Below are 22,900 nucleotides of genomic sequence, written 5' to 3' on the forward strand. Positions count from 1 at the left end.
CTGCCGGGAGTGGCTCAGCAGTTGAGCATCAACCAAGGATCCAGGAGATTGTGTTTCATGCAGGTATTAAATTAATTATTAAAGTAGACCAATATTATTGATATCAAAAGGTGAGCATAGGAGATTTTAAGTGGAAAAAGTTATAGGACAGTATGTATAGGACAGGATGCTGTTCTTTATTTATATATTACCATATATAAATATGCAAAATTAATATACATATTTAATTATTTGTCCATATGACTGGAAGGAAGGTCATTAAACTGTTGGCCAGAGTTACTCTGATGGGTGGGGTTTTGAGTGTTTTAAATTTCCTTTTATATGTTTTATATATTTTTGAAATTTTTTAATGAATAAATATTAATAAACAACAATAGAGATTTCTAAAAATTTCATCAAAATCTAAACCTCTTTTTCCTATTCAGAATTTTTTAAGGCCGCGTTGCAAAACGATTCTGAACTGCCAGAATCCAAAATGTCCTAGGGACACTTGGCAAAGTCTAGATAAATATTTGGTTGTTATGACTGCCAGGGGTGCTGCTAGCATCCAGTGGGTAAAGGCCAGGGATGCTGTTAAACATCCTTTTTTATACAGAACAGTTCCCCACAAGATAGAATTATCTATCCTCAAATGTCAGCACTGCAGAAGTTGAGAAATCTGTCAGATTTATCCTTATAAAGTTCTTTACCACCATCTGGTGGTAAGAGAAGGACCTGCAACTTCCCTGTAGCTTCACAGGGAATTCAGATGATTGAAGAAGGGCCTCAGAAATAAGATGGGAAGCCATAGGACGGATAGCTATAGTTCGAACAGGAGTTTGAACAGGGGAAGAGCAAGGAAAATTCATGGTTGAGAGGGTCTGTGATATTACTAAGGCTGATATTTACTTGTGAGGCTACTATTCTGTATTTGTAAACCCTACATTAAGATTCCCAGTTTCCAGTTTCACTGTGACTCCAGAGACTCAGAATAACTAGGTGGTGAGGCAAGAAAGGATTTGGGTAAACTTTGTGGATATAAGTTGTCAGAAGTAGAGGGGACCTGCAGTTGCTCCCATAGGCACCACCCTAGGACATAGGATGATAAAGCTGCTCGTTTAGGAATAATTCCAGCCCAGAGCATGTGGGACCAAGGAAGGGCTCCCTGTTTTGGCTCATGTTACCTACCGCCTCCATCTCAATGTCTCCTAAGGAACCTATTTGCAAGACCTGGCCTTTATTTGACTCTACCCTTCTTACCCTTACCCTGAAGGCCATGTAGAAAACAAACATCTATTCTTGTGCTGCTCATCAGTTTTACCTCTTTTATTCACATTCCACTTTCTGTTTCCTAATTATTGTTTACTAATGAGTAGTCCATCTGGCAGCTATGCCTCATGCTCCCCTTCACTGCCCTCCCCTGGACTTTGGGCCACTGCTCACTCTCCTGCCTGCTGGTCACTTTTCGAAAGCCTGCATTCTCTCACTTTTTGAAAGGATGCTGTTCTTTTCCAATCAGTGTAGGAACCTATGGAGCCCTTATTTCCATTTTGCATTATTTCTTTATTTTCTACAATCCTATGATTCAAATCTATTTAGATGTAGCAATCTATACCAAGTCCATGATCTCTTAACCATCTTTGAATTCCCTGTGGGTAATGGACTCTTGGCTGCCCCTCTGTTTCCCTTACTAGGGTAATTGCGGCCTCCTGGTTTCTAGTGGTTAAGTGCTTGCACATAATTTCTATTCCTTTCCAGCTCCATCGTCCCAGCTCTGGACTGATACTCCTGCGATCACCCCTGGCCTTCGGAGGAGAGCCACCACTGACCTTCTTAGTGAAGTCGGTGCCTCAGTATCACATTCCTAATGGCTTGGTGAATGGTGTGTCCTTCGGACTTTCCCATGAAATGTAACCCTCTTGTGGGCCTTCTGGCCTCATGTAGCATAACCATTCCAGTGTGCCCATCTCCCTGTCACCTTTAATTTTTTTCCCTGCATTGTCTTCCAAAAAACTGAGCAGGCATTTCTAGTCTGCCCAGTGTGGACTTTTGATTTCTCTGCGTCTCTAAGGGCCTCCCTTCTTTTCCTGAGTTTCCTCACAACAGTGAATTTGTCCAATCCAGAGGTGATTGCTTAATCATTGAACCTCAAATCCTGAGAAAATGTCCCCAAGGTGATGAATTGTTGCATATCCAGTCTTAAGTTCTAGCTCCCTTGACCAAGCACCCTCAAAATCATGTATTAGTGATACTCCCTTGCCACCTGCCAACACATACTAACTAGTTCTTGTGGCTCATTTTGGGTATAATCTCTTTTCATTTTTATCAGGTCCAGAGGTCAGCAACTCAGTTCTTCTGGGATTTTACCTTAATGATAGGCCTGCAGCCAGGAGAGCTTTAAAGTGGCTTCCAAGGGAGCCCCTTGTTGTCTTGAGAGGAAAGGCTTGTGCAATGTCATCCCCGCCTGGGGAAGTGCCAGCTCTCACTGTGGAGGCATGGGCTTGCTCTGTTAGCTCTGAGGTTTCAGTGGGGGGGGGCTGCAGACTTAAAATCCTTGGGGTATTCACTGAGATATCCATTCCTTGATCCAGGTGGAAGCTAATGGAAGCAGATGTGAAAGCAAACTGAATTACTACAGAGCTTGTGAGAATGAAGGGGGAAGCTCAGGGAAGTGGTCAGGCAGGTTAATCATAAAAGGTCCATGATATTTTCTAACCGAGGAGATTAATGTTATGTTCTAAATGGCATTCTTTCAATCTGTTTCCTACTAATTCTACAAATCTGAAGAGTTCTACTTGTGGAATGGCAGTGTGAGGAGCTTCATGGATCCATTCCTCACTGTAACAACAGAATTGGTGAAAATTATTTAAAAAGCCAACCAATTAAATTTTCCGGAAATTGTCCTAAGGCCTTACAGCCAAGGAAGGAACATTTTTTCAGGGAAACCTATTAAACTTGGTAACAACACTTAGAGTCTATTGATTGAGCCATGACTGCTCCATCCCTTCACTCTGAAGAGGTGTGGCCAAGAAGATGAGGCTTCCTTGCCCCACATCCCAGACAAGGGATAAGGTTTCTTTCTGAAAACAAAGGTCTCACCCTCTACCTTTCCCGTTGTCCATCTTGGCTAGAATATCACAGATGTGACCTTCACTGACCATCTGTTCTTCCACTTTCCCCTCCCCAATTTCCTGTACTTTCGAGGACCAAAAAACCCCACATTGCTTCCTGGAGAGGAGAGACAAGGCCGAGGTGTGCCGGCAGTCACCCCAAGAGCTTTAGAATCCAAGAACAATCCTATTCCCATTCCTTATCCAAGTTTAATAGAAACCTTCCACCCAGGCCCCATCTCTTTCTCTGAGGTTGCCTGTTCTCTCTCACTTCTCGAGCGTGTACTATCACTTTAAAAATTTTATTGTGTTTTGCTAAATCTTTCTGTCATGCTCACGAATCCTTTCTTGGGCCGTGACAAGAATCTGTACCCTGTATTGGTGTTAGGCTTCCTTTGGCCTCTGTGGGTTCCACCCGGCATCACTACTACCACCATCTAACATATTGGAACACTTACTCTGTGCCAGGCATATGCATTCTCTCAAGTAATCCTCACACCGCTATGAGGTGACACCATTTTACAAAAGAATAAAATGAAGCAGAGAGAGGTTGAGTAACTTACCGGTGGTCACACAGCAGGTAACTGGTGCAGGCTCTACGCAAAACCACGCAGTGTAAGTCCCGAGTTTGTGTTCTTCACCCCACTGCAAGCTGGCATTCTCCACCTCTCAAACCTGACTCATCTACTAATTTATTCCCTCACTTTAAATTGCTTCTCCCTTCTTCCTTCCCCTTTTTAGTTTTTACTGGGATAACTATTCTAATAAATCACTTGCATGTGATTCTCTGTCTTAGGTCTGATTCTGAGGAATCTCAGACATATTACCTTCCATACTGCTTCAGAATTGTGACAGTGGCTTCTCTACATCTTTGACTGGCTGATTAGTGTTGCAAATAGTGGTAACTGCTGATAAGGTATCAAAGGACATCAACACCTTAGAGGTGCATTTTGAGCTATAAGTTCAAATCACATTTATTGAGAACTTACTGTGTCCTCAACTGCGATTTCTCAAGGACCCCTTGTTGGATATTCCTGCCAGTGAAGTCCAGATGAGACTATCTGAGCCTATCAATGTGGCTCTAATAAGATGTTACTCAAAAGCAACAGAATAAGGATCTTAGGAGAAGCACTGAAACGTTATAACAACATATGCTTAGAGAATTGCTAGTGTTTGGCACTGTCCTAAATGCTTTCTATACAGCAGTTCATCTATTCTTTCCAACAACAGCATGAGGAATGTACTAGGCTGCAGACAGGGCACTTGAGCACGGAGTGGTCACATTACATGCTCCAGGTCTCACAGGCACCACTACAAAGGTAACAGTTTTGGTGATTGTCATGACAATGTCAATGATAGTACAGATGCTTTCCTTCACCCCCTTGTCCACTCATGCACCACAGCACTACCAGAAAGGGCTGAATAGCTTTTTCAGACCTTAAAGAAAGATTAACGAGAATTATAATTTTGAGGGAAGGGGAAAAATGGTATGTTTCATATGTCTTTCCCCATAGTCCAAAGGAAGAGCACTCCAAAAATTAAGGGGGGCAAGTTTTATTCACATCCTGTTGTAGTCAGCTCAGGCTGCCACAATATAAAAACTGACTGGCTGTCTTAGATCAAGAAATTAGATTTTCATAGTTCTGGAGCATCTAAGATCAAGGTTCTGGCTGGTTAGGTTCCAGGAGACGGCTCTCAATCGGGCCATAATCTTGCTGTATGACAACTTCTTTCCTTGGTGCACGAGGAGAGAAAGGGATCTCTCTTTTGATAAGGCCACTAACCCCATTATGAAGGCCCTGTCCTCATGAACTTATCCCCCCTAATTATCTCTCAAGGCCCCTCTCCCTCAATTACATTGGGAGTTAGGACTTGAACTGATGACTTTTGGAGGAAGGCACAAACGTTTAGTCCATAATGCACCCCCTTCCCTACGCTTTCTCTTATTCATATTCTCCCCGAGAGACTGTCTTACTTCAAACTTTCTCACTGTGAATTTTCATTTTCATTTAAGAAACTCATCTTATTGCTATTTGATCTTGTCTTAGAATCCATCACCCTCTTGGCCCCGTTCCTAGAGGCCTTGTGATTCCTTCTTTCCCTGTGCACTTGGGATCTCTTGCTTCACTTACTCTCCAAATCCTCTAAATCGACTAATGTGATGACCCCCAAGTCCTGGGTTACTAAGTTCCTCACTTTCAGTGACCCTTGTGAGAGCCACTTCACTGACCATGTGAACCTGACCTCTACTGCCCCTGCAGGTCTGACCCCCTCTATTCCTGTGAACTACACCTGGCCCCAGTATTTCCTCCTCTTGATGGTCACGTGGTTCTCACCCCTACTGACTCCGTTTCCTCCTCCAACACGGTGCTGACGGCGTCTCCCTCAGTGAGCCCAATCCAGTGACACTGTAATCCCCACAGCCCTGATCCCACCTTGGTGGCAGCTGTACTCTCTCCAGTGCTATCACAGAAATCCCCATTCCTACACAGTCATCTTCTCTCTGTCCCAATGTACTTCTTGCCAGTTTTGTTCTTATACCTTGAGTACAGCTTCTTCATCTCAGATAATAATCACACCACTTAAATGCCTGAGGAACTTACCAAAGATCTTTATTTATATACAATAATTTTGGATTGAAAACAAAGTTAATATATGATATATGATAATTCTTAGTTAAAAGCCATTATGGATTCAGTAAACAAATTAAAAAAACACCACCACCACCCATTCACGAATTGTCAACTGAAAATCGCAGTTTTCAAGGAGGAAGACGTGGGAGAGAGGCACCAGGCGATGCAGGGGTTCTGTTGCTGTCGCCATTTGAAGATGATCATATTAGGAGGTCCCTACTGAGACTATTTTCCAGAGAACAAAAAGGAAACTATAGTGTTTAAGAGCCCCCCCGCCCCCCCACACACACAAAATTTTTCTGTTCCAGGATTTCTTCTGTAGACATGGGTCATTTGACCTCAAACAGAGTTTGCTTGAAGCCCTTTGAGGGTACAAAGGCACAGATTCGGCACTTTTATCTGCATGCTCTGAGGACACAAGTTTGGGCTGCTGTTCCCTGGATTGTCTGTTTTCACGGTCTAGGGAGGGGTAGAGAGTGTGCCTGTAGATGGAAGCCAATGGATGCTCTATGTCCAACATGAAGAAATTCTCCTTTGTGTCAGGACTCCTTTAACTCCTCAGCTTTGGGAATCCAGCATAAGTCATTGTTTCAGAAGGTGTATATAGGTTTGCAGAATGCGGATTGATTTCCCCTCTCAGGTTCTTGGTGGCTTTAGAGTGCTTTTCCTTTTTCTTCTGATCATAATGCTATGGCTTGAATAGCCTGTTGATAAGCATTTCCTTACAGTTTAATAACAAAAAAAAATCTCTTGAAATATCAGAACCTAAAAACTATATATTCTTTGATATGTCATTACTGAAGTAATAGTTTTTAAAACCATTAATGGTGTAATCAAATCTGACTTTGTTCAGAGCCTTGATTAAAATGGCCCTTTTAACCTGCTCATAAATCTTGTTCCAAAAGCCAGTCAGACCTTCTTAGACTTCTATAATACTGGACTTTGAATACTTATGCGTTTTGAACCATTTTTTAAAAAAAATAAATTTTTATTGACTTATTTAGAGAGAGAGGAAAAAAGGAGAGAGAAACATCAATGAGAGTGAGAAATTCGATGGGCTGCCTCCTGCACGGCCCCTACTGTCGATTGAGCCTGCAACCCGGGCACGTGCCCTGACCAGAACTGAGCCCACGGCCTCCAGGCGCACAGGAGGAGCCACGCCGGCCAGGGTTTTCTTTCTTGTCACCAGAAGTGGACATGAGGACAACAACGAGGGAAGAGCCCTGCAGGAAGGTGAGCTGCTTCTTCCGTTCCTTCGCGTATTGTCAGCCCCACCAGCCCACAAGCGCAGCAGCCACGCGGGTCGGATTCCCCCAGCTGCTGCTCGCAGTGCGCGGGCGAGTCGCGCGGTCCCGCCGCCGCGTGTGGCGTGCGTGGTGTGGCGTGTGGGTGGGTGGGCCCTCCTGCTGCCCTCCCCGGGCCAGGGCTTCCTCGGCCTCCACTTTCCGCCGCGCGATGGGCCGCCCCCGTCTGCGCCGCCTCCCGGGACTAGGCGCGGGAAGGGGCACCAACGACGGCACCCCGTGCGCGCAGCCCTCGGCCGGTCGCACCGTGGCGCTGCTCCAGCTCCGCTTCCGCGAGGCAGCCGCTGTACTTGCGCCCGCAGCTCCCGGTTCCCGCGGCCGGCGTGCCGCAGAACACGCAGAAACAGCCCCGCCTCCCGCCCGCGGCTGCCCCGTGGCCAGGAGGGCCCCGGCCTCCGGCGCTGCAGAGCCGTCCGGACCTCCTCGGGCGGGGGCACAGCATCCCGGTCCTCCGGCGGTGCCCAGCCAGTAGGCAGCCGCGACAGGGTACCCCGAGCAGGGAGGGGGCCACGTGTCCTCCCCCCGGGTTCTCAGTAGGAGCCGAGGGGAGACGCACCTCATCCTGCCGACTGCGCCAAGTGTTGGCAGAGGGAGGCTGCAAGGGGTGATTGGGGCGAGATCCCAACGTCAAGGCCAAGGCGGCGCGCGGAGCCGACATTGGGAGAAACAGCTCCTGCCCGACTGTGTGCGGGGCTGGTTATATAGACCCCGGGCAGCGGCGCGCTCTCGCCTGCGCAGGGACATTCTGCGGAATCGTTCTTACATAAGGCTAAGCCGCATGCGCAGGGACGGCATGCTGAATCATTCTTACATGAGGCTAAGCGGCATGCGCAGGGACGGCATGCTGAATCATTCTTACATGAGGCTAAGCCGCATGCGCAGGGACGGCATGCTGAATCATTCTTACATGAGGCTAAGCCGCATGCGCAGGGACGGCATGCTGAATCATTCTTACATGAGGCTAAGCCGCATGCGCAGGGACGGCATGCTGAATCATTCTTACATGAGGCTAAGCCGCATGCGCAGGGACGGCATGCTGAATCATTCTTACATAAGGCTAAGCCGCATGCGCAGGGACAGCATGCTGAATCATTCTTATATAAGGTCACCGTCGTGGGCACGGGTGGGATGGTCGGGGTCGGGACAGTCCGCCCAGAGTTGCAGGCCCCACCAGCCCTCCCAGACTCACACCCGCCGTGCAGGGGGGTTCAACAAGCAGCCAAGAAACCAGTTGAGCTCAGAAGTTGCCTTTCTTTGAGCTTCGTCCACTGTTTCTGCAGACTCAGAATTGGGCATCTCTTCCCTGAGGTCATTCCGGGTTTCCTGTAAGATTTTAATTAATTCAGACAATTGGGAGATGCAGATAGGCTCTTGCTGTGACTGTGACTGGAAGATCCACTGCATGATGGACTGAGCCTGAGGAAAGTTTTTCACTCTGTAGATGTGAGGATCCAAAAGGCTGCGCAATTGAGATTTAATAAACTCAGTTTCACCAATGGAAGATTTTTGGCAAAAGTTAACAGTGTTTACCAGAAAACTCTGCAGACCACAATCTGGGAGGCATATGTTAACCCAGGTGTCATAACTTTTCGACTTTTGCATGAAATTGATCAGTTTTTGAAGCTGCTCTTTGGGATCAGATACCTCCCAGGATTTCACATCCTCTAGGAAAACCCTAGCTTCCTCCCTGACACTCAGTAATTCTTCTCCACCCTGGATCTGGGCAGTGAGGCCAGTCAGAGCACTGTAGCTGTCTTTCAGTAACCTAGCTACCTGAAGAGGATCCTTAAAATCACTTCTGTGGCTGAAGAGAATGATGTCCCAAATGGGCACCAGCTGAAGCCCCCTGTCAATGACATTCCAGGTTTGATTACAGGCAACTAGGCCAGCTTTCCACTGCAGAAAGCCATTTGCTTCTGGTGGGCCACCTGTCTGTGTCACAAATAATTGGACTTTGGTTTGGAGATTTTGGAAGTTTGTGCTTTCGGTGGCAGTTTTTGAATGAGAGTCTGACACCTCTGCACCTGCAGCTACTTTCACTCCAGAGCATCTTATGTAAGCATTCAGGGCCTCTGCTGACTGCTGTTTTACTTCTTCCAGCTGCTCACTTCGGAAACCCTCTGAAACGGCTTTCCACCAGTAGATTCCTCCCAGGTGCAGAGGGCCCTGGTTGGCATGAGAGCCAAACCTGTGGAAGAAAGCTTCAGTCCTGTGCCTCAGCAAGGTGAGTCTGTCTGGGTCTTCAGGCTGTCCCAGAAGGTCTTCAGTGCATTTCAGTTCCTGGAGAGCAGCCTTGGAGAACTGGAGCTTATCAATGGGAAAGTGGCAGGAGGCAAGTGGGACATAACTGAACTTGGTAGAGCAGAAATAAGAGTGATCAGAACGTGACTGTCGGGTTTCCATGGATTCTGAATGTTTGCTGTGGTCCATACCAGCTTCCAAGCTAAATCCCCAACCTCTGTCCTTGGCTGCGGCAGTTACACTGAAGCCCAGCTTCTCCATTGTCTGGGTGAACATGGATTCTGCTTGAGAAGATGTAAATTCCTTGGTTTCCATCCGTGTGCCCTGCTCAGGGCCAGAGAAGGTGAATTCCTTGGGGACACTCAGTAGGTTTTCTCTCCTCTCTAGAAAGCTCCCATGGTGGCTTGTTACGTAAATTCCCTGCAGGGCCAGCCCTCCAGATGCCCATCTCACCAGATCTCTGTCTGGGACATTTTGCCTGTGAGGAAATGTGCCCTCCATGAGGCTCTGTTGTCTCTGCATATTTTCCAAGTTTTCTCCTGAGGTCCTTTCCGGGGGTGGCCCGTGCTTTTGGGGGGTCTTTGTTGCCTGCCTCAGCTCTGCTGCTTTTTTCCTCACCGCCTCTTCTTGTTGTTGTCTCCCTTCTGGCACTGAGTCTCTTTGTACCTGCTGGGCCTGCTCTGCCTTCTCCTTTTCCTTTTCCATTTCCACCTGAGGCCCCTGTAAAGCTGAAAGGCTATCTGACCATGCCAGATGAAGCAGCTTCTCCAGGGCCCCTTTCTCCCAAGAATGCTTGGCCTGGGATTTCAGCTCCTGGAGATCTTTTTCTCCTAGGTGTCGCAAGGCCTGGGGACAAGTCACACCCAGGTGCTTCTGTAGCTTTGGCAACCAGATTTCAACTGCAAGTCCTACTGCGCTCAGCAACTCTTGGAGATGTTGCTTTTTTTTGTCTTCTTCTAAGGGCTTACGAGGGGTGGATTTTGCTGTGCCCATGGCTGTGGAAAGCAAAGACGCTTATTTAGCTTATGTCATGACCTTTGAAATGGACAGCCACATGGTCAAAATAATGAGTTTCCTAAAGATGAAAATGTTTAAGGGTTTCTTATCCCCTCCTTTCATTCTTTCAACAAATCTATTTTTTTTTAAATGTATCTTTATTGATTTCAGAGAGAGGAAGGGAGAGAGAGAGATAGAAACATCAATGATGAGAGAGTTGTCATTGATCGGCCGTCTCCTGCATACCCGGACTGGGGATCGAGCCCTCAACTTAGGCATGTGCCCTGACCAGGAATTGAACCCTGATCTCCTGGTCCTAGGTCAATACTCAACCACTGAACCTTGCTGGGCCAGGCAACAAATCTACTTTTTTTTAACACTTTAAAATGTGTGTGTGTGTGTGTGTGTAAGACATCTTTGTGAGTATTCTCAACATGGACTTCTTTTATAGTTGCCAGGTGAATTGCAACTCAGTAGCCTGGCTTTTAGCACATTCTGTTACACAGAATCAATTGCATGTGGAGCTTTAAGCTGTGGTACCACCCATTATCATTTAAGGTTAGTTTTTGTTAGACTTGTGTTGAATAGTTCTCTCCCTGTCTTTGCATTATTTGTACTTAGGTCATGTAATGTTTATTAAATCTCCTGATGTTTAAAATGCACTTGTTGATGTCACATCATGGTGGCATAAATTCTTTTCCTGTTGGTCCCCATTTTAAAACAACAAATTAGACTCTCATCCTTGAAGAAAAGTGCCTCTGTGGGAATTGTGGAACTTAGCACATTATGTCAAGGGGTGTCAGAGGAATTTTGTCCACTTGGATCTGGTAATAGGCAGAAGACCTCAGTTTGACTTGTGGAATCAGCAGAGCCAATGGACCTACCTCAATCATGGGGAGGACTGACATAGACAGATACCCACAGATAAGAGAGAATTTGTAGAAGTCCAGTCTTCTCAAGGAGAGATTACAGCATGAGTTTGGTGACATTGCACTGGCTAAACAATCTTGTGGTGGCCATCTCTTCAGTAGGAATAAATAAAAGTGTGAGTGAATGCTTGGCTACCATGGTTGTATGGGACATGGTAGAGAATCACATTGCTTTCCACCAGCACTCAGAATACTGGGGCAGGACCTCCATGACTAGTGGGAGGGAAGAGATGGGAAAGAGGCAGATAAAATATCAAAAGGAATTAAAGGAGTGAGGTCCCTGCTCATTATGTTCAGGGCTTTAGCAGAAAGGGCTCCCATGTTCCTCTGAGGAAACCCCACTTGAGGATCTCCTACTGGGTCTGTAGGCATTACCCAACCCCCAAGGCTTAACCCCCAACTCTGTGGTCAGCTCCTTTTATTGCCTAATGTAGTACTACCAGAAAAACACACCAGGATCCTTGTGCAAAGGAGAAACCATGCACTTGATCTATATAGGGCTTTGTTCTTGAAAACAAAATTTTTTCTCCAGTAGCTGGTTTGGTGAATGGTAAGAACTAGAGAAGCCATAAAAGCTTAAGAATTCTGCCACAAGTGAGCAAGAAAAAGGTCTCAGGTGTACCCATACAAAGGCCTATAAAACCCTGATATAACAGCTCCAATAGACAGAAGAGCCCATCTAAAAGGAACTGGTAAAGAAGGATGTGTCTGCAACTTCAAAAGCAAAAGGAGCAAGGCAATATTATACGGACATAAAAGAATCAAGGAAACAGCCCTGGCCTGTGGGGCTCAGTGTGTAGAGCACCCACCCATGCACTGAAGGATGACGGGTTCAATTCCTGGTCAGAAGCATGTACCTGGGTTGTAGGTTCGTTCCCAGGCTCCAGTCAGGGCACATGCAGGAGGCAACCAATTGATGTGTCCCTCTCACACCCTCACATTGATGTTTCTCTTTCTCTCCCTGCCTGCTCCTTCCACTCTCTTTAAAAATCAGGGGGAGCCTGGCCAGGCATGGCTCAGTGGTTGAGCATCAACCTAGGATCCTGGAGTTCGCAGTTTGATTCCCAGTCAGGGCACATGCCCGGGTTGTGGGCTTGATCCCCAGCTGGGAGCGTGCAGGAGGCAGCCGATCAATGACTCTCTCATCATTAATGTTTCTCTCTCTCTCCCTCTCCATCTCTGAAATCAATAAAGATATATTTTTAAAATAAATAATAAAACACATCCATGCGTGTAAATATAGCAATGGGAAAATATCCTCAGGTGAGAATTAACCACAACCATCAAATAAACAAGGAAACATCATGACCAAAAGGTAATAAATTGTCAGTAGTTTAGCTCAAAGTCATGGAATTTTGTGCCCTGGCTGACAAAGAAGTCAAAATAGTTCATTTGAAAAATTTGACTAAAAATAAGAAAACTCAGAAAGACAATTTAGCAAAACCAGGGGAAAAAAATCTGTGAACAAAATGAAATATCTACAAAAGGAATAGAAATCATTTTAGAACTGAAGAATTTAATGAAGGACACTTGGGCTATTTCCAGATGTTGGCTATTGTAAATAATGCTGCTATAAGCGCAGGGATACATATATTCTGTCTGATTGATGTTTCAGGATTCTTAGGATATATTCCCAAAAGTGGGATCACTGGGTCAAAAAACAGCTCTATTTTTAATTTTTTGAGGAAACTCCTTACTGTTTCCATAGTTGCTATACCAAGTTTGCATTCCCACTAACAGCCCACTAGGGTTCTCTTTTCTCCACATTTTTGCCAGCACTTGTTTGTTGATTTATTGTTGGTGGCCATTCAGGTAGGTTACAGGTGATATCTCATTGTAGTTTTTATTTCTATTTTTCTATTAGTGACCTTGAACCTTTTTCAGATGTCTGTTGGCCATCTGTATGTCCTCTTTGGAGAAGTGTGTATTCAGGTCCTTTGCCCATTTTAAAAATTGGATTGTTTGTCTCCTTGGTGTTGAGTTATATAACTTCTTTATGTATTTTGGAAATTAACCCCTTATCAGATGTCAACATTAAAATTTTTAATAAAACAAGAATTTAATGAAGGAAGTGGAAAATGCCGTAGAGAGCATCTGTATTAGGGTAGAGCAAGTGGAAGACAGAATAAATGAGTTAGAGGACAGGAACTTTTAAGTAGCCCAATTAGAAAAGAATTTTACAAAATGAAAATGAGCAAAGAAAGCTCCCATGATCTGTGGGATTCCATAAAAAGAACAAAAATTAGAATAATCTGGATTCCATAAGAAGAGAGGAAGAGGCTGCAGAAAGTTTACAGTAATAATAGCAGGACTTCCTAAACTTGGGAAGAGAATTGGACATCCAAGTTGACAAAGCTGATAGATCACTTTATTATCTCAATTTAAAAGACCTTCTTTAAGAAACGTTGTAATGAAAGGGAAAAATCAAAGCCAAATTGGGAATCCTAAAAGCAGACGGGGGGCAGGAGGGGGGATTGTAACCTACAAAAGAAGCTCCTTTAGGCCATCAGCAGATATCTCCACAGAAAGCTTATAGCTAGAAGAGCACGGAATGACATATTCAAAGTATTGAAAGAGAAACAAAGTTGCCAGACAAGAATCCTCTGTCAAAGTTATCCTTCAGATATGTAGGAGAAATAAAGACTTTCCCAGACAAACAGAAGCCGAGGGCCTTCATCACCAGTAGACCCCCTTTGCAAGAAATGATGAAAGAAGTTCTTTAACCTAAAGTTAAAGGATGTCATTCAGGAACATGAAAACATGAAATTATATAGCACACCAATAAAAGTCAATGTTTAGAAAACTCTAATTGTAGCATACCATTGTGTGTTAACTACTTAACTATAGTATAAAGGTTAAAGAAAAAGAATATTAAAAATAACTTTAGCCCAGCCGGTGTGGCTCAGCAGTAGAGCATCAACCAAGGTTCCAGGAAATCACGGTTCGATTCCTGGTCAGGGCACATACCCGGGTTGTGGGCTGAATCCCTAGTCGGGCATGCAAGAGGCAGCTGATCAATGGTGTCTCTCTCATCACGATGTTTCAACTCTCTCTCTCCCTCTCCCTTCCTCTCTCTGAAATCAATAAAGATATATCTAAAAAACAAAACAAAAGAAGAACTTTAGCCACTATAATAGTTAAAAATTATACAATATGTAAAGAGGTACTTTATGATAATAAAAATATAAAAGGGGGAGTAAAAGAGTAGATTTTGTAGGGTTACTATTAACTTAAAATGGACTATTCCATCTATATGTTTTATGTAATCCTCATGGTAACAACAAAGCAGAAACCTACAGTAGATTCACTTCATCAAAAGATGAAGAAAGGGAAAAGAGAGAACGCCAACATAGAAAATGACTAATTTACAAAGGTAGGAAGAAACAGAAGGGGGAAAACCCACAAGGGAGATAAAGAACAAACAAATAAGAAGATGGCACTGCTAAATTTTTACACATCAATAATTACTCAAAGTGTAAATGGATTGAAATTAAAATTCACAGAGTAGCTAGCTGGAATAATAAAACAACACACACTTATATGATGCCCACAAGAGATTCACTTCAGCTTTAAAGAGACAAATAAGATCAAAGTGAAGGGATGGAAAAAGATAGCCCCTGCAAGTAGAAACCAAAACAGGGGTAGCTGTACTTATATCAGACAAAATAGGCTTTATGCCAAGAAATGGTAACAAGAGATAAAGAGGTCCATATGTAATGATAAAATGGTCAATTTATCAAGAAGACAGAAGTATCATAAATATATATGCACGTAAGGTCAGAACAAATCAACTTATTAAGCAATACTGACAGATCTGAAAAGAAAAGACAACAATACAGTAATAGTGGGACTTCGATTCCTTACTTTTGGCAGTGGATAGATAATCTGGACAGAAAATCAACAAAAACCCTCGATTTGAAACATACATTGGACCAGAAGGACCACAAACATTTATGGAACATTCCATGCAGCAGCCAAAGAGGCATATTCCTCTCAAGAGCACAGGAAACATTCTCCAGGATGGACGATATGCTAGGTTGCAAAACAAATACCAGGAAATTAAAGGGAATTTAAATTGTACCAATTATCTTTTTTAACCACAATGATCTGAAACTGGAATCGACAAGAAGAAAGTCAAAAAATCTACAAATATGTGGAAATTAACACACTCCTGAATAACCGATGTGCCAAGGAAAAAAATCAAAAGGAAATTTTACAAATCTCAACACAAATGAAAATGAAAACACAACGCTCTAAAAACAACGGGATGTGGGGTGTCACTTTTGACCTCCAACCAGCTGCCATCTTGCATCCCTTGTGTGTGCCCTTATTCTCAGCTGTTCTGCTCAACCCTCTGAACCCAACCATAGTCCCCCTTGTAGTCTTGTTTCTTCTCCAACAAGATGAATAAACTATACTGAAACAGTAGAAAGTCACAAAACTGCAGGCACAAGTGTGCCTTGGAGAGAAGGAGAATGTGTGTAGAAAGAAGTTGGTTCACAAATGATAAAAAAATAACTTCAGTTCTCGTCAAAAAAGTTAGGGGTAAGCAATCTCTCTGGTATGGAAGAGATGAATTATGTTCACAAGCCAAGGATCAGTGATCCACCTTAACAATCCCAAACTTCAGGCACCTCTGGCAGTGAACATTCACCATTATAGACCATGCTGGGACACAGCATCCGAAAGAAATGCTACCCAGCACCTTAAACCAGCTTGATGCAGACAGTCTCACTAGTTTAAGGAAACTGGGTGAAGCTCTGCCCAAACAATCTGTGGATGATGATGATGAAGTTCCAGAACTTTTGAAGAATTTTGATGAGGCTTCCAAGAACGAAGCAAACTGCCCCAGCTGGTTTTGCTCAGCAGATAGAGCCTCATCCCATGGACTGAAGGGTCCGGGGTCCAGTTCTGGCCAAGGGCACATACCTCAGTTGCAGGCTCAACCCCGGGCCCGGGTCGGGACGCATGTGGGAAGCAACCAATCGATGTGTCTCTCTCATATAGATGTTTCTCTCTCCCTTCCACTGTCTCTGAAAAAGCAATGGAAAAAATATCCTAGAGAGAGGATAAAAAGAAAAAGAGAATGAAGCAAACTGAATTGAATCAACTTCTGAAGAACATAAAACTGAAACACATTATTGGGAGCTGCTATTTTATATTATGACTGTTTTGTCTAATTTTGTTTATGGATCCAATAAAATCCCACTCTCTAATATTTTTACACTCTAGCCTCTTGGATATTGCAACTCTTTCCAGGTTTTGCTTAGACACAAATCATTCTTTGCAACTAATTAAACTAAAGAAGTCTGGAAATAAAGTTTGGGAAAAAAGGTTAATAAAATTCTCAGCCTGGTAAAAAAGAAAACGGTGGGATGCTTCAAAAGTGGATCTGAGAGGGTAGTTCATTATAGTGATAAATACATGTTTTAGGAAAATTTATAAAATCTCAAAAAACTTAATTTTAAGCCTCAAGGAACAAATTAGAAAAAGAAAAAACTAAGACACAAGTTAGTGGGAAGAAGGGAATAAATGTAAGAGTGGAATTAAATCAATCAATGGGGAAAAAGCCAATGAAATAAATAGCTGGCTTTTAAAAAAGACAAACAAAATTTGCAAACCTTCAGCTAGACTAAGAACAAAGGGAGAAGATGCTGATAAATAAAATCATAAGTGAAAGAGGAAACAGTAAAACAATACCTCAAAGAACTACGAGAGACTGCTATGAACAATTATATGACAATAAGTTATATGCCAATAGAGACTTATATAACCTACAAGAAATGGGTATATTCTTAGAAATATACAACCCACCAAGACTGAATCACGAAAAAGTAAATACTTTGAACAGACATATAATGAATAAGGAGATTGAACTATTACGCAAAAACTGTCATTGTTCGCAGATGACACGATATTGAGCACAGAAAACCCTAAAGACGCCACCAAAAAATAGGTAGATCTGACAAATTCAGCAAAATAGCAGGATATAAAATTAATATTCAGAAATCGGTGGCATTTTTATACACCAATAAAAAAGAGAAACTAAGAAACAATCCCATTTACTATTACAACAGTAAAAATAAGGTACCTAGGAAAAAATTTAACAAAGGACATATACTCAGAATAATATAGGACACTGAAGAAAGTAATTGAGGAAGATAGAAAAGTGGAAGCATATAACGTGTTTATGGATTGGAAGAATTAACATTATTAAAATTTCCATACTACCCAGAGCAATCTACTATAGATTCAATGCAATTCCTATTAAAATACCAATGGCATATTTCACAGATGTACAACAACTATTCCAAAAATTTATATGGACCAAAAATATCCCAAATAACCTCAGCAATCTTGGAAAAGAAGAATGAAATTGATGCTATCACAATACCTAATATCAAACTATACTACACGGGCATTGTAATCATATAGATCACTGAGAGCCCAGAAATAAACCCACACCTTAATGATCAATTAATATTTTACAAGGGTGGCAAAAGTGTACAATGGAGTAAAGACAGCCTCTTCAATAAATGGTGTTGGGAAAATTGGACAGGTACGTGCAGGAAATGAATCTAGACCACCAAATTACACCATACACAAGAATAAACTCAAAATGGATAAAAGACTTAAATGCAAGTTGCAAAACCATAAAAATCCTGGAAGAAAACAGGCAGTAAAATCTCGGACATCTTATCGAGCAATATTTTTTCTGGTATATATATTGTAGGGCTAGGGAAACAATGGAAAGATTAAACAAATGGGACTGCAGCCAAACTAAATCTTCTGCACAGCAAAAGAAACCATCAACAAAATGAAAAGAGAACCCACTCTATGGGAGACATATATGCCAATGATAAAGAAAAGGGATTAATTTCCAATCTATATAAAGAACTTATACAACTTATCTCCAGGAAGACAAACAATCCAATTAAATAATAGGCAAAAGCCCTGGCTGGGCAGATCAATCGTCCCTAACACCAAAAGGTTTCAGGTTTGATTCCCCATCAGGGTGTGTACTGGAGGCAACCGGTCAATGTCTCAAAATCAATAAACATATCATTGGGTGTGGATTTAAAAAAATGGCCTAAGACCTGAATAGACACCTCTCCAAGAGGACATACAGATGGCCAATATACGTGTGAAAAGATGCTCAACATCACTAGTCATCAGAGAAATGCAAATTAAAACCATGATGAAATAGCACCTCATACTTGCCGGAATGGCTACCCACAATAAATCAACAAGTGTTGGCAAAGATGTGGAGAAAAGGGAACCCTAGCGGGCTGTTGGTGGGAATATAGATTGCTACAACCACTGTGGAAAACAGCGTAATGTTACCTCAAAATATTAAAAAGGGAACTGCCTTTTGACCCAGTGACCCCACTTCTGGGAATATATCCTAAGATTCCCAAAAGAATATATGCACCCCTATGTTCATTGCAGTGTTATTTTCAATAGCCAAGATCTGAAAATAGCCCGAGTTCCCATCAGTAGATGAGGGGATAAAAAAGCTTTGGTACAACTACCCGATGGAATACTACAAGACCATAGAAAAGGAACTCACTTTTTGCGACAGCATGGATGGACCTGGAAATGATTGTCCTAAGTGAAATAAAGCAGTTAGAGAAAGACAAATGCCATATGATCTCACTTACATGTGGAATCTAATGAACAAAATAAACTGACAAACAGAATGGAAACAGAAACATGGATACTTGGAACAGACTGACAGCTGTCAGAAGGGATGGAATAAAAGAAGGTGAAAGAATTAGCCAAAATATATATATGCATAACCCATAGATACAGACAGCAGTGTGGTGGTGGCTGGAGGGAAGGGGGCATCGGGGCTGGGTTTAAGTGGGCAAGTGGCAAAAGTGGGAGAAAAGGCAAACATCTATAATAGTGTCAACAATAAAAATTACGTTAAAAAAGTAAAAGACGTTGATAAAAGATTCCACCAAAAAACTACTAGAAGTGATCAATGAACTCAGTAAAGCAGTAGGGTACAAAATAAATATCCAGAAATTCATTGCATTTTCATACATCAGTAATGAACTAGGAGAGAGACAAGTAAGTAATCTCATTTTCAATTGCATAAAAAATATCTAGAAAAAATTTAACTAAGAAGGTAAAAGATTTGTACTTAAAAATTGTAAGACACTGAAGAAAGAAATTGAAGAAGATATAAATAAGTGGAAGCATAGACCATGTTCATAGATATGAAGAAATAACATCATCAAAATGTCCATACCACCCAAAGCAATCTATAGATTCAGCACAGTTCCTATCAAGATAGCCATGGCATATTTTACAGAACTAGAAAAAATATTCCAAAAATTTGTATGGAACCACAAAAGACCTCAAATAGCAACAGCAGTCTTGAGAAAGAAGAACAAAGTTGGAGGAATCACACTACCTGATATCAAACTATACTACAAGACCGTTGTAATAAAAACATCATGGTACCGGCATAAAAACAGACATATTGATCAATGGAACAGAATAGAGATCCCAGAAACAAACCCATGCTTTATTGGTCAATAACTATTTGACAAAAGAGGCAATGTGGTAAAGACAGTGTATTCAATAAATGGCTTTGGGAAAATAGAACAGATATGTGTGAAAAAACCTCCCAAAACTAGACCACCTTCTTACACCATGCACAAGCATAAACTCAAAATAGATTAAACACTTAAATGTCAGTAGCATTCAACACCATAAAAATCCTGGAAACAAACATAGGCAGTAAAATATCAGACATTTCTTCTAGCAATATTGTTTCTGATATATCTCCATGGAGAAAGGGAAATGAAAGAAAAATAAACAAATGGGACTACATCAAACTAAAAATGTTTGCACAGCAAAGGAAACTATCAACAAAGTGAACAGACAACCCACTGAATGGGAGAACACGTTCATCATCAATGATGCATCTGATAAGGGGTTGATATCCAATAATTATAAAGAACTTATACAACTCAACACCAAGAAACAGAGAATCCTATTAACAAATGGGCGAAGGATCTGAACAGACACTTCTGGAAAGAGGACATGATTGGATTGTTTGTTTGTCGTAGAGTTGTATGAAGAGTTATCATATGACCCAGCAACCCCTCTTCTGGGTATCTACTTGAAAAATACGAAAGCATTTATTCACAAAGATTCATGCGCCAATCTGTTCACTGCAGCATTATTCACTGTGGCCAAGACAGAGAAATAACAAAGTGTTCTGCGATTGAGGACTAGATAAAAAAGGTGGGACATGTAAACAACGGAATATTACTCAACCATAAGAAAGGATGAAATACTGCCATTTGCAACAACATGGATGGATCTTGAGAATGTCATGCTAAGCAAAATACGTATGATAGAAAAAGTTCCGCACAATATGAGTTCACTCGTATGTGGGATATAATACTGAAAACAGCAAAGGAACAAACAAGAAAAACAAACCAACCAAAACTCATAGACTCAGAGAACGGTATGGTGGTTACGAGAAGGAAAAGGGTTGGGGAGTAGTAAAGGGTAAAGGGGTCAAACACAGGTTACAGAAGAAGACCTGACTTTGGGTGGCAGGCACACGATGCAATATGCCGATGATTATCCTAGAATTGTACACTTGAAACCTGTATAATCTTATGAACCAATGTCACCCCAAGAAATTTAATTTAAAAATAAGAAAAGTTTTTGTGGAGAGCGGCTGACCCTGGAAGCTGGCCGGGACTCGGACAGGAGCAAAGCTGTGCCCTGAAGACCCCGAGGGACCTTGTCCGGGCAGAGGCAAAGCCGTGCCTGGACACCGGTTCCCCCGGCCACTGTGTAGGCGACTCGCTGGCTCGAGCAGAGCTATGCTTGCGCGCAGCATGTCCCGCCAAAGGCTAGGGTCTGTGATCAGCCGAGCAGCGGCCGGGTGCCCGCTTCCAGGTACAGTGGGTGCAGCTATAACAATAACAACCCCCAAGATGCTGTTCTGAGCGCAGCAAAACTATGTTCTGAGAAAGCTCGCCAAGGGATTGGTTTTGACCCTTTCAGCTATCCGCAGTTTCCGTGAAGAATTGTTACCTTGATGTACATAATGAAGGCGCCGAGCTTGCTTGGGGTCACTGTCTCTCCATCCGAGGGCAGTGTCCCACCTGGGCCCAGCTTTAGCTGTCTTATATATGTCTCTGTGTATCTCTTAATCTCCCGTTGCTACCTCTCAGGATCCCCCACATCCTCGTGCAAGTCATGGCAAGTTTTAAATTTTAGTCCTGGTTGATCTAATAGAAAACATCTGTTCAGAAATAATAAAAGTAACAATATATTTGATTGTGTGTGCTAATGTATATAACTTATGTGCGTGTATATATGTGCCATGTATGGTTATAGATAAGCAAAGTGAATGAAAGCAATAATACAATGAATAGGATGAAGTGATTAGATTTTTTTTTGTTATTGTAAGGGACTTGCATTATCTGTGAAGCAATATAATGGCATTTGAAAGTGGACTTGGAGTAATATTTTTCAGAGAATAGAAGCAAATGTGAGTTTCAAAGTCATTTTATGAGGTCAGGATTACCCTAATACCAAAACCAGACAAGACATCAATAAAAGGAAACTACAGGCTAATATCTCTCATGAAGATATGAAATCCTTAACAAAATATTGCCCATTAACACTATAATGAGATATCACCTCACACTTGTCAGAATGGCTATCATCAGTTAATAAACAAACAACAAGTGTTGGTGAGGATGTGGGGAAAGGGAGCCCTCATGCACTGCTGGTGGGAATGCAGACTGGAGCAGCTGCTTGTGGAAAGCAGTAGGAAAGGCCCTCAAACAATTAAAAATAGATCCTCCTCATGATCCAGTGATTCCACTTCTGGAAATATGTCTGAAGAACCTCGAAACACTGATTTGAAAGAATATATGCACCCCTTTGCTCATTACAGCATTATTTACAATAGCCAAGATGTGGAAGCAGCCTAAGTGCCCACCAGCAGGTGAGTGGACAAAAACGCTTTGTTACATTTACACAGTGGAGTACTACTAGGCCATAAAAAGAAGGAAATCTTACTCTTTGTGACAGGGAACTTGAGAGGGAAGGTGGCCACTTTCGATTACGTGGGTAGAGAATGCCTTTTGAGAAGCTGACATTAGAGTCATGATGTATAGTTCTAGTCTGATCATGGGGATCTTTGGCAACCTTGCTTGTTTGATCCTAACATTTCTAGTTTCAGTTAATTTTGTTTGGTTTTTGGTGTCCACTTTCTATATGGGATCTGTTCTTTTACTTTGGACTTGGAGTTGGTATTTGTTGTTTTTTTTCCCAATTACCTACCTCAGGTAGGATAATGGTGCCCTCTAGTGGGAGCCTCATTCTCAATTCTGGTTCTCGACTCCTGTCCAGAGTCCCTATTAAGACTGCGTACATCCCTAATAAGTACAGGGTTGTGGTGATGTGGACACATTTGTTTTCTGGACACTTTCTTTCGTAGTTCCACATTTATAACTTTCCATTTGTTGTTGGGCTCTACTGCGTTTCCGTCATAGGCTATCTTACCTATTCAACTGTGCCAATTTGCTCTTAAATATGTACTGTACCTGCTCTATATTCACACTCCCATTGGGCCCCCATGTCTTCTGCTCTGGAACATTCAATGATGTTGTTTTTCTCTCTTGTAATGTATTTTCTGCATTGCTTCCAAAGTCATCCTTCTG

The 22,900-nt window shown here is 42.4% G+C and overlaps 1 long non-coding RNA gene and 2 pseudogenes across 1 annotated transcript in view; all 3 read left to right on the forward strand.

The window, feature by feature from the left end:
- Positions 1-5,495, forward strand: part of LOC148091995 (transcription factor BTF3 pseudogene) — a 31,364-nt pseudogene extending 25,869 nt beyond the window's left edge.
- Positions 1-22,900, forward strand: part of LOC148091994 (uncharacterized) — a 103,696-nt gene that overhangs the window by 34,885 nt on the left and 45,911 nt on the right. The window contains exons 3-4 of the long non-coding RNA XR_015715311.1: positions 6,727-6,955; positions 9,127-9,250. This is a non-coding gene — a long non-coding RNA (uncharacterized LOC148091994). The remainder of the gene's footprint in view (positions 1-6,726; positions 6,956-9,126; positions 9,251-22,900) is intronic.
- Positions 15,772-17,148, forward strand: LOC148091996 (transcription factor BTF3 pseudogene; annotated as a pseudogene).

The sequence above is a fragment of the Miniopterus natalensis genome, chromosome 11 (genome assembly GCF_054644295.1).
Source record: "Miniopterus natalensis isolate mMinNat1 chromosome 11, mMinNat1.hap1, whole genome shotgun sequence".
Classification (NCBI taxonomy): domain Eukaryota; kingdom Metazoa; phylum Chordata; class Mammalia; order Chiroptera; family Miniopteridae; genus Miniopterus; species Miniopterus natalensis.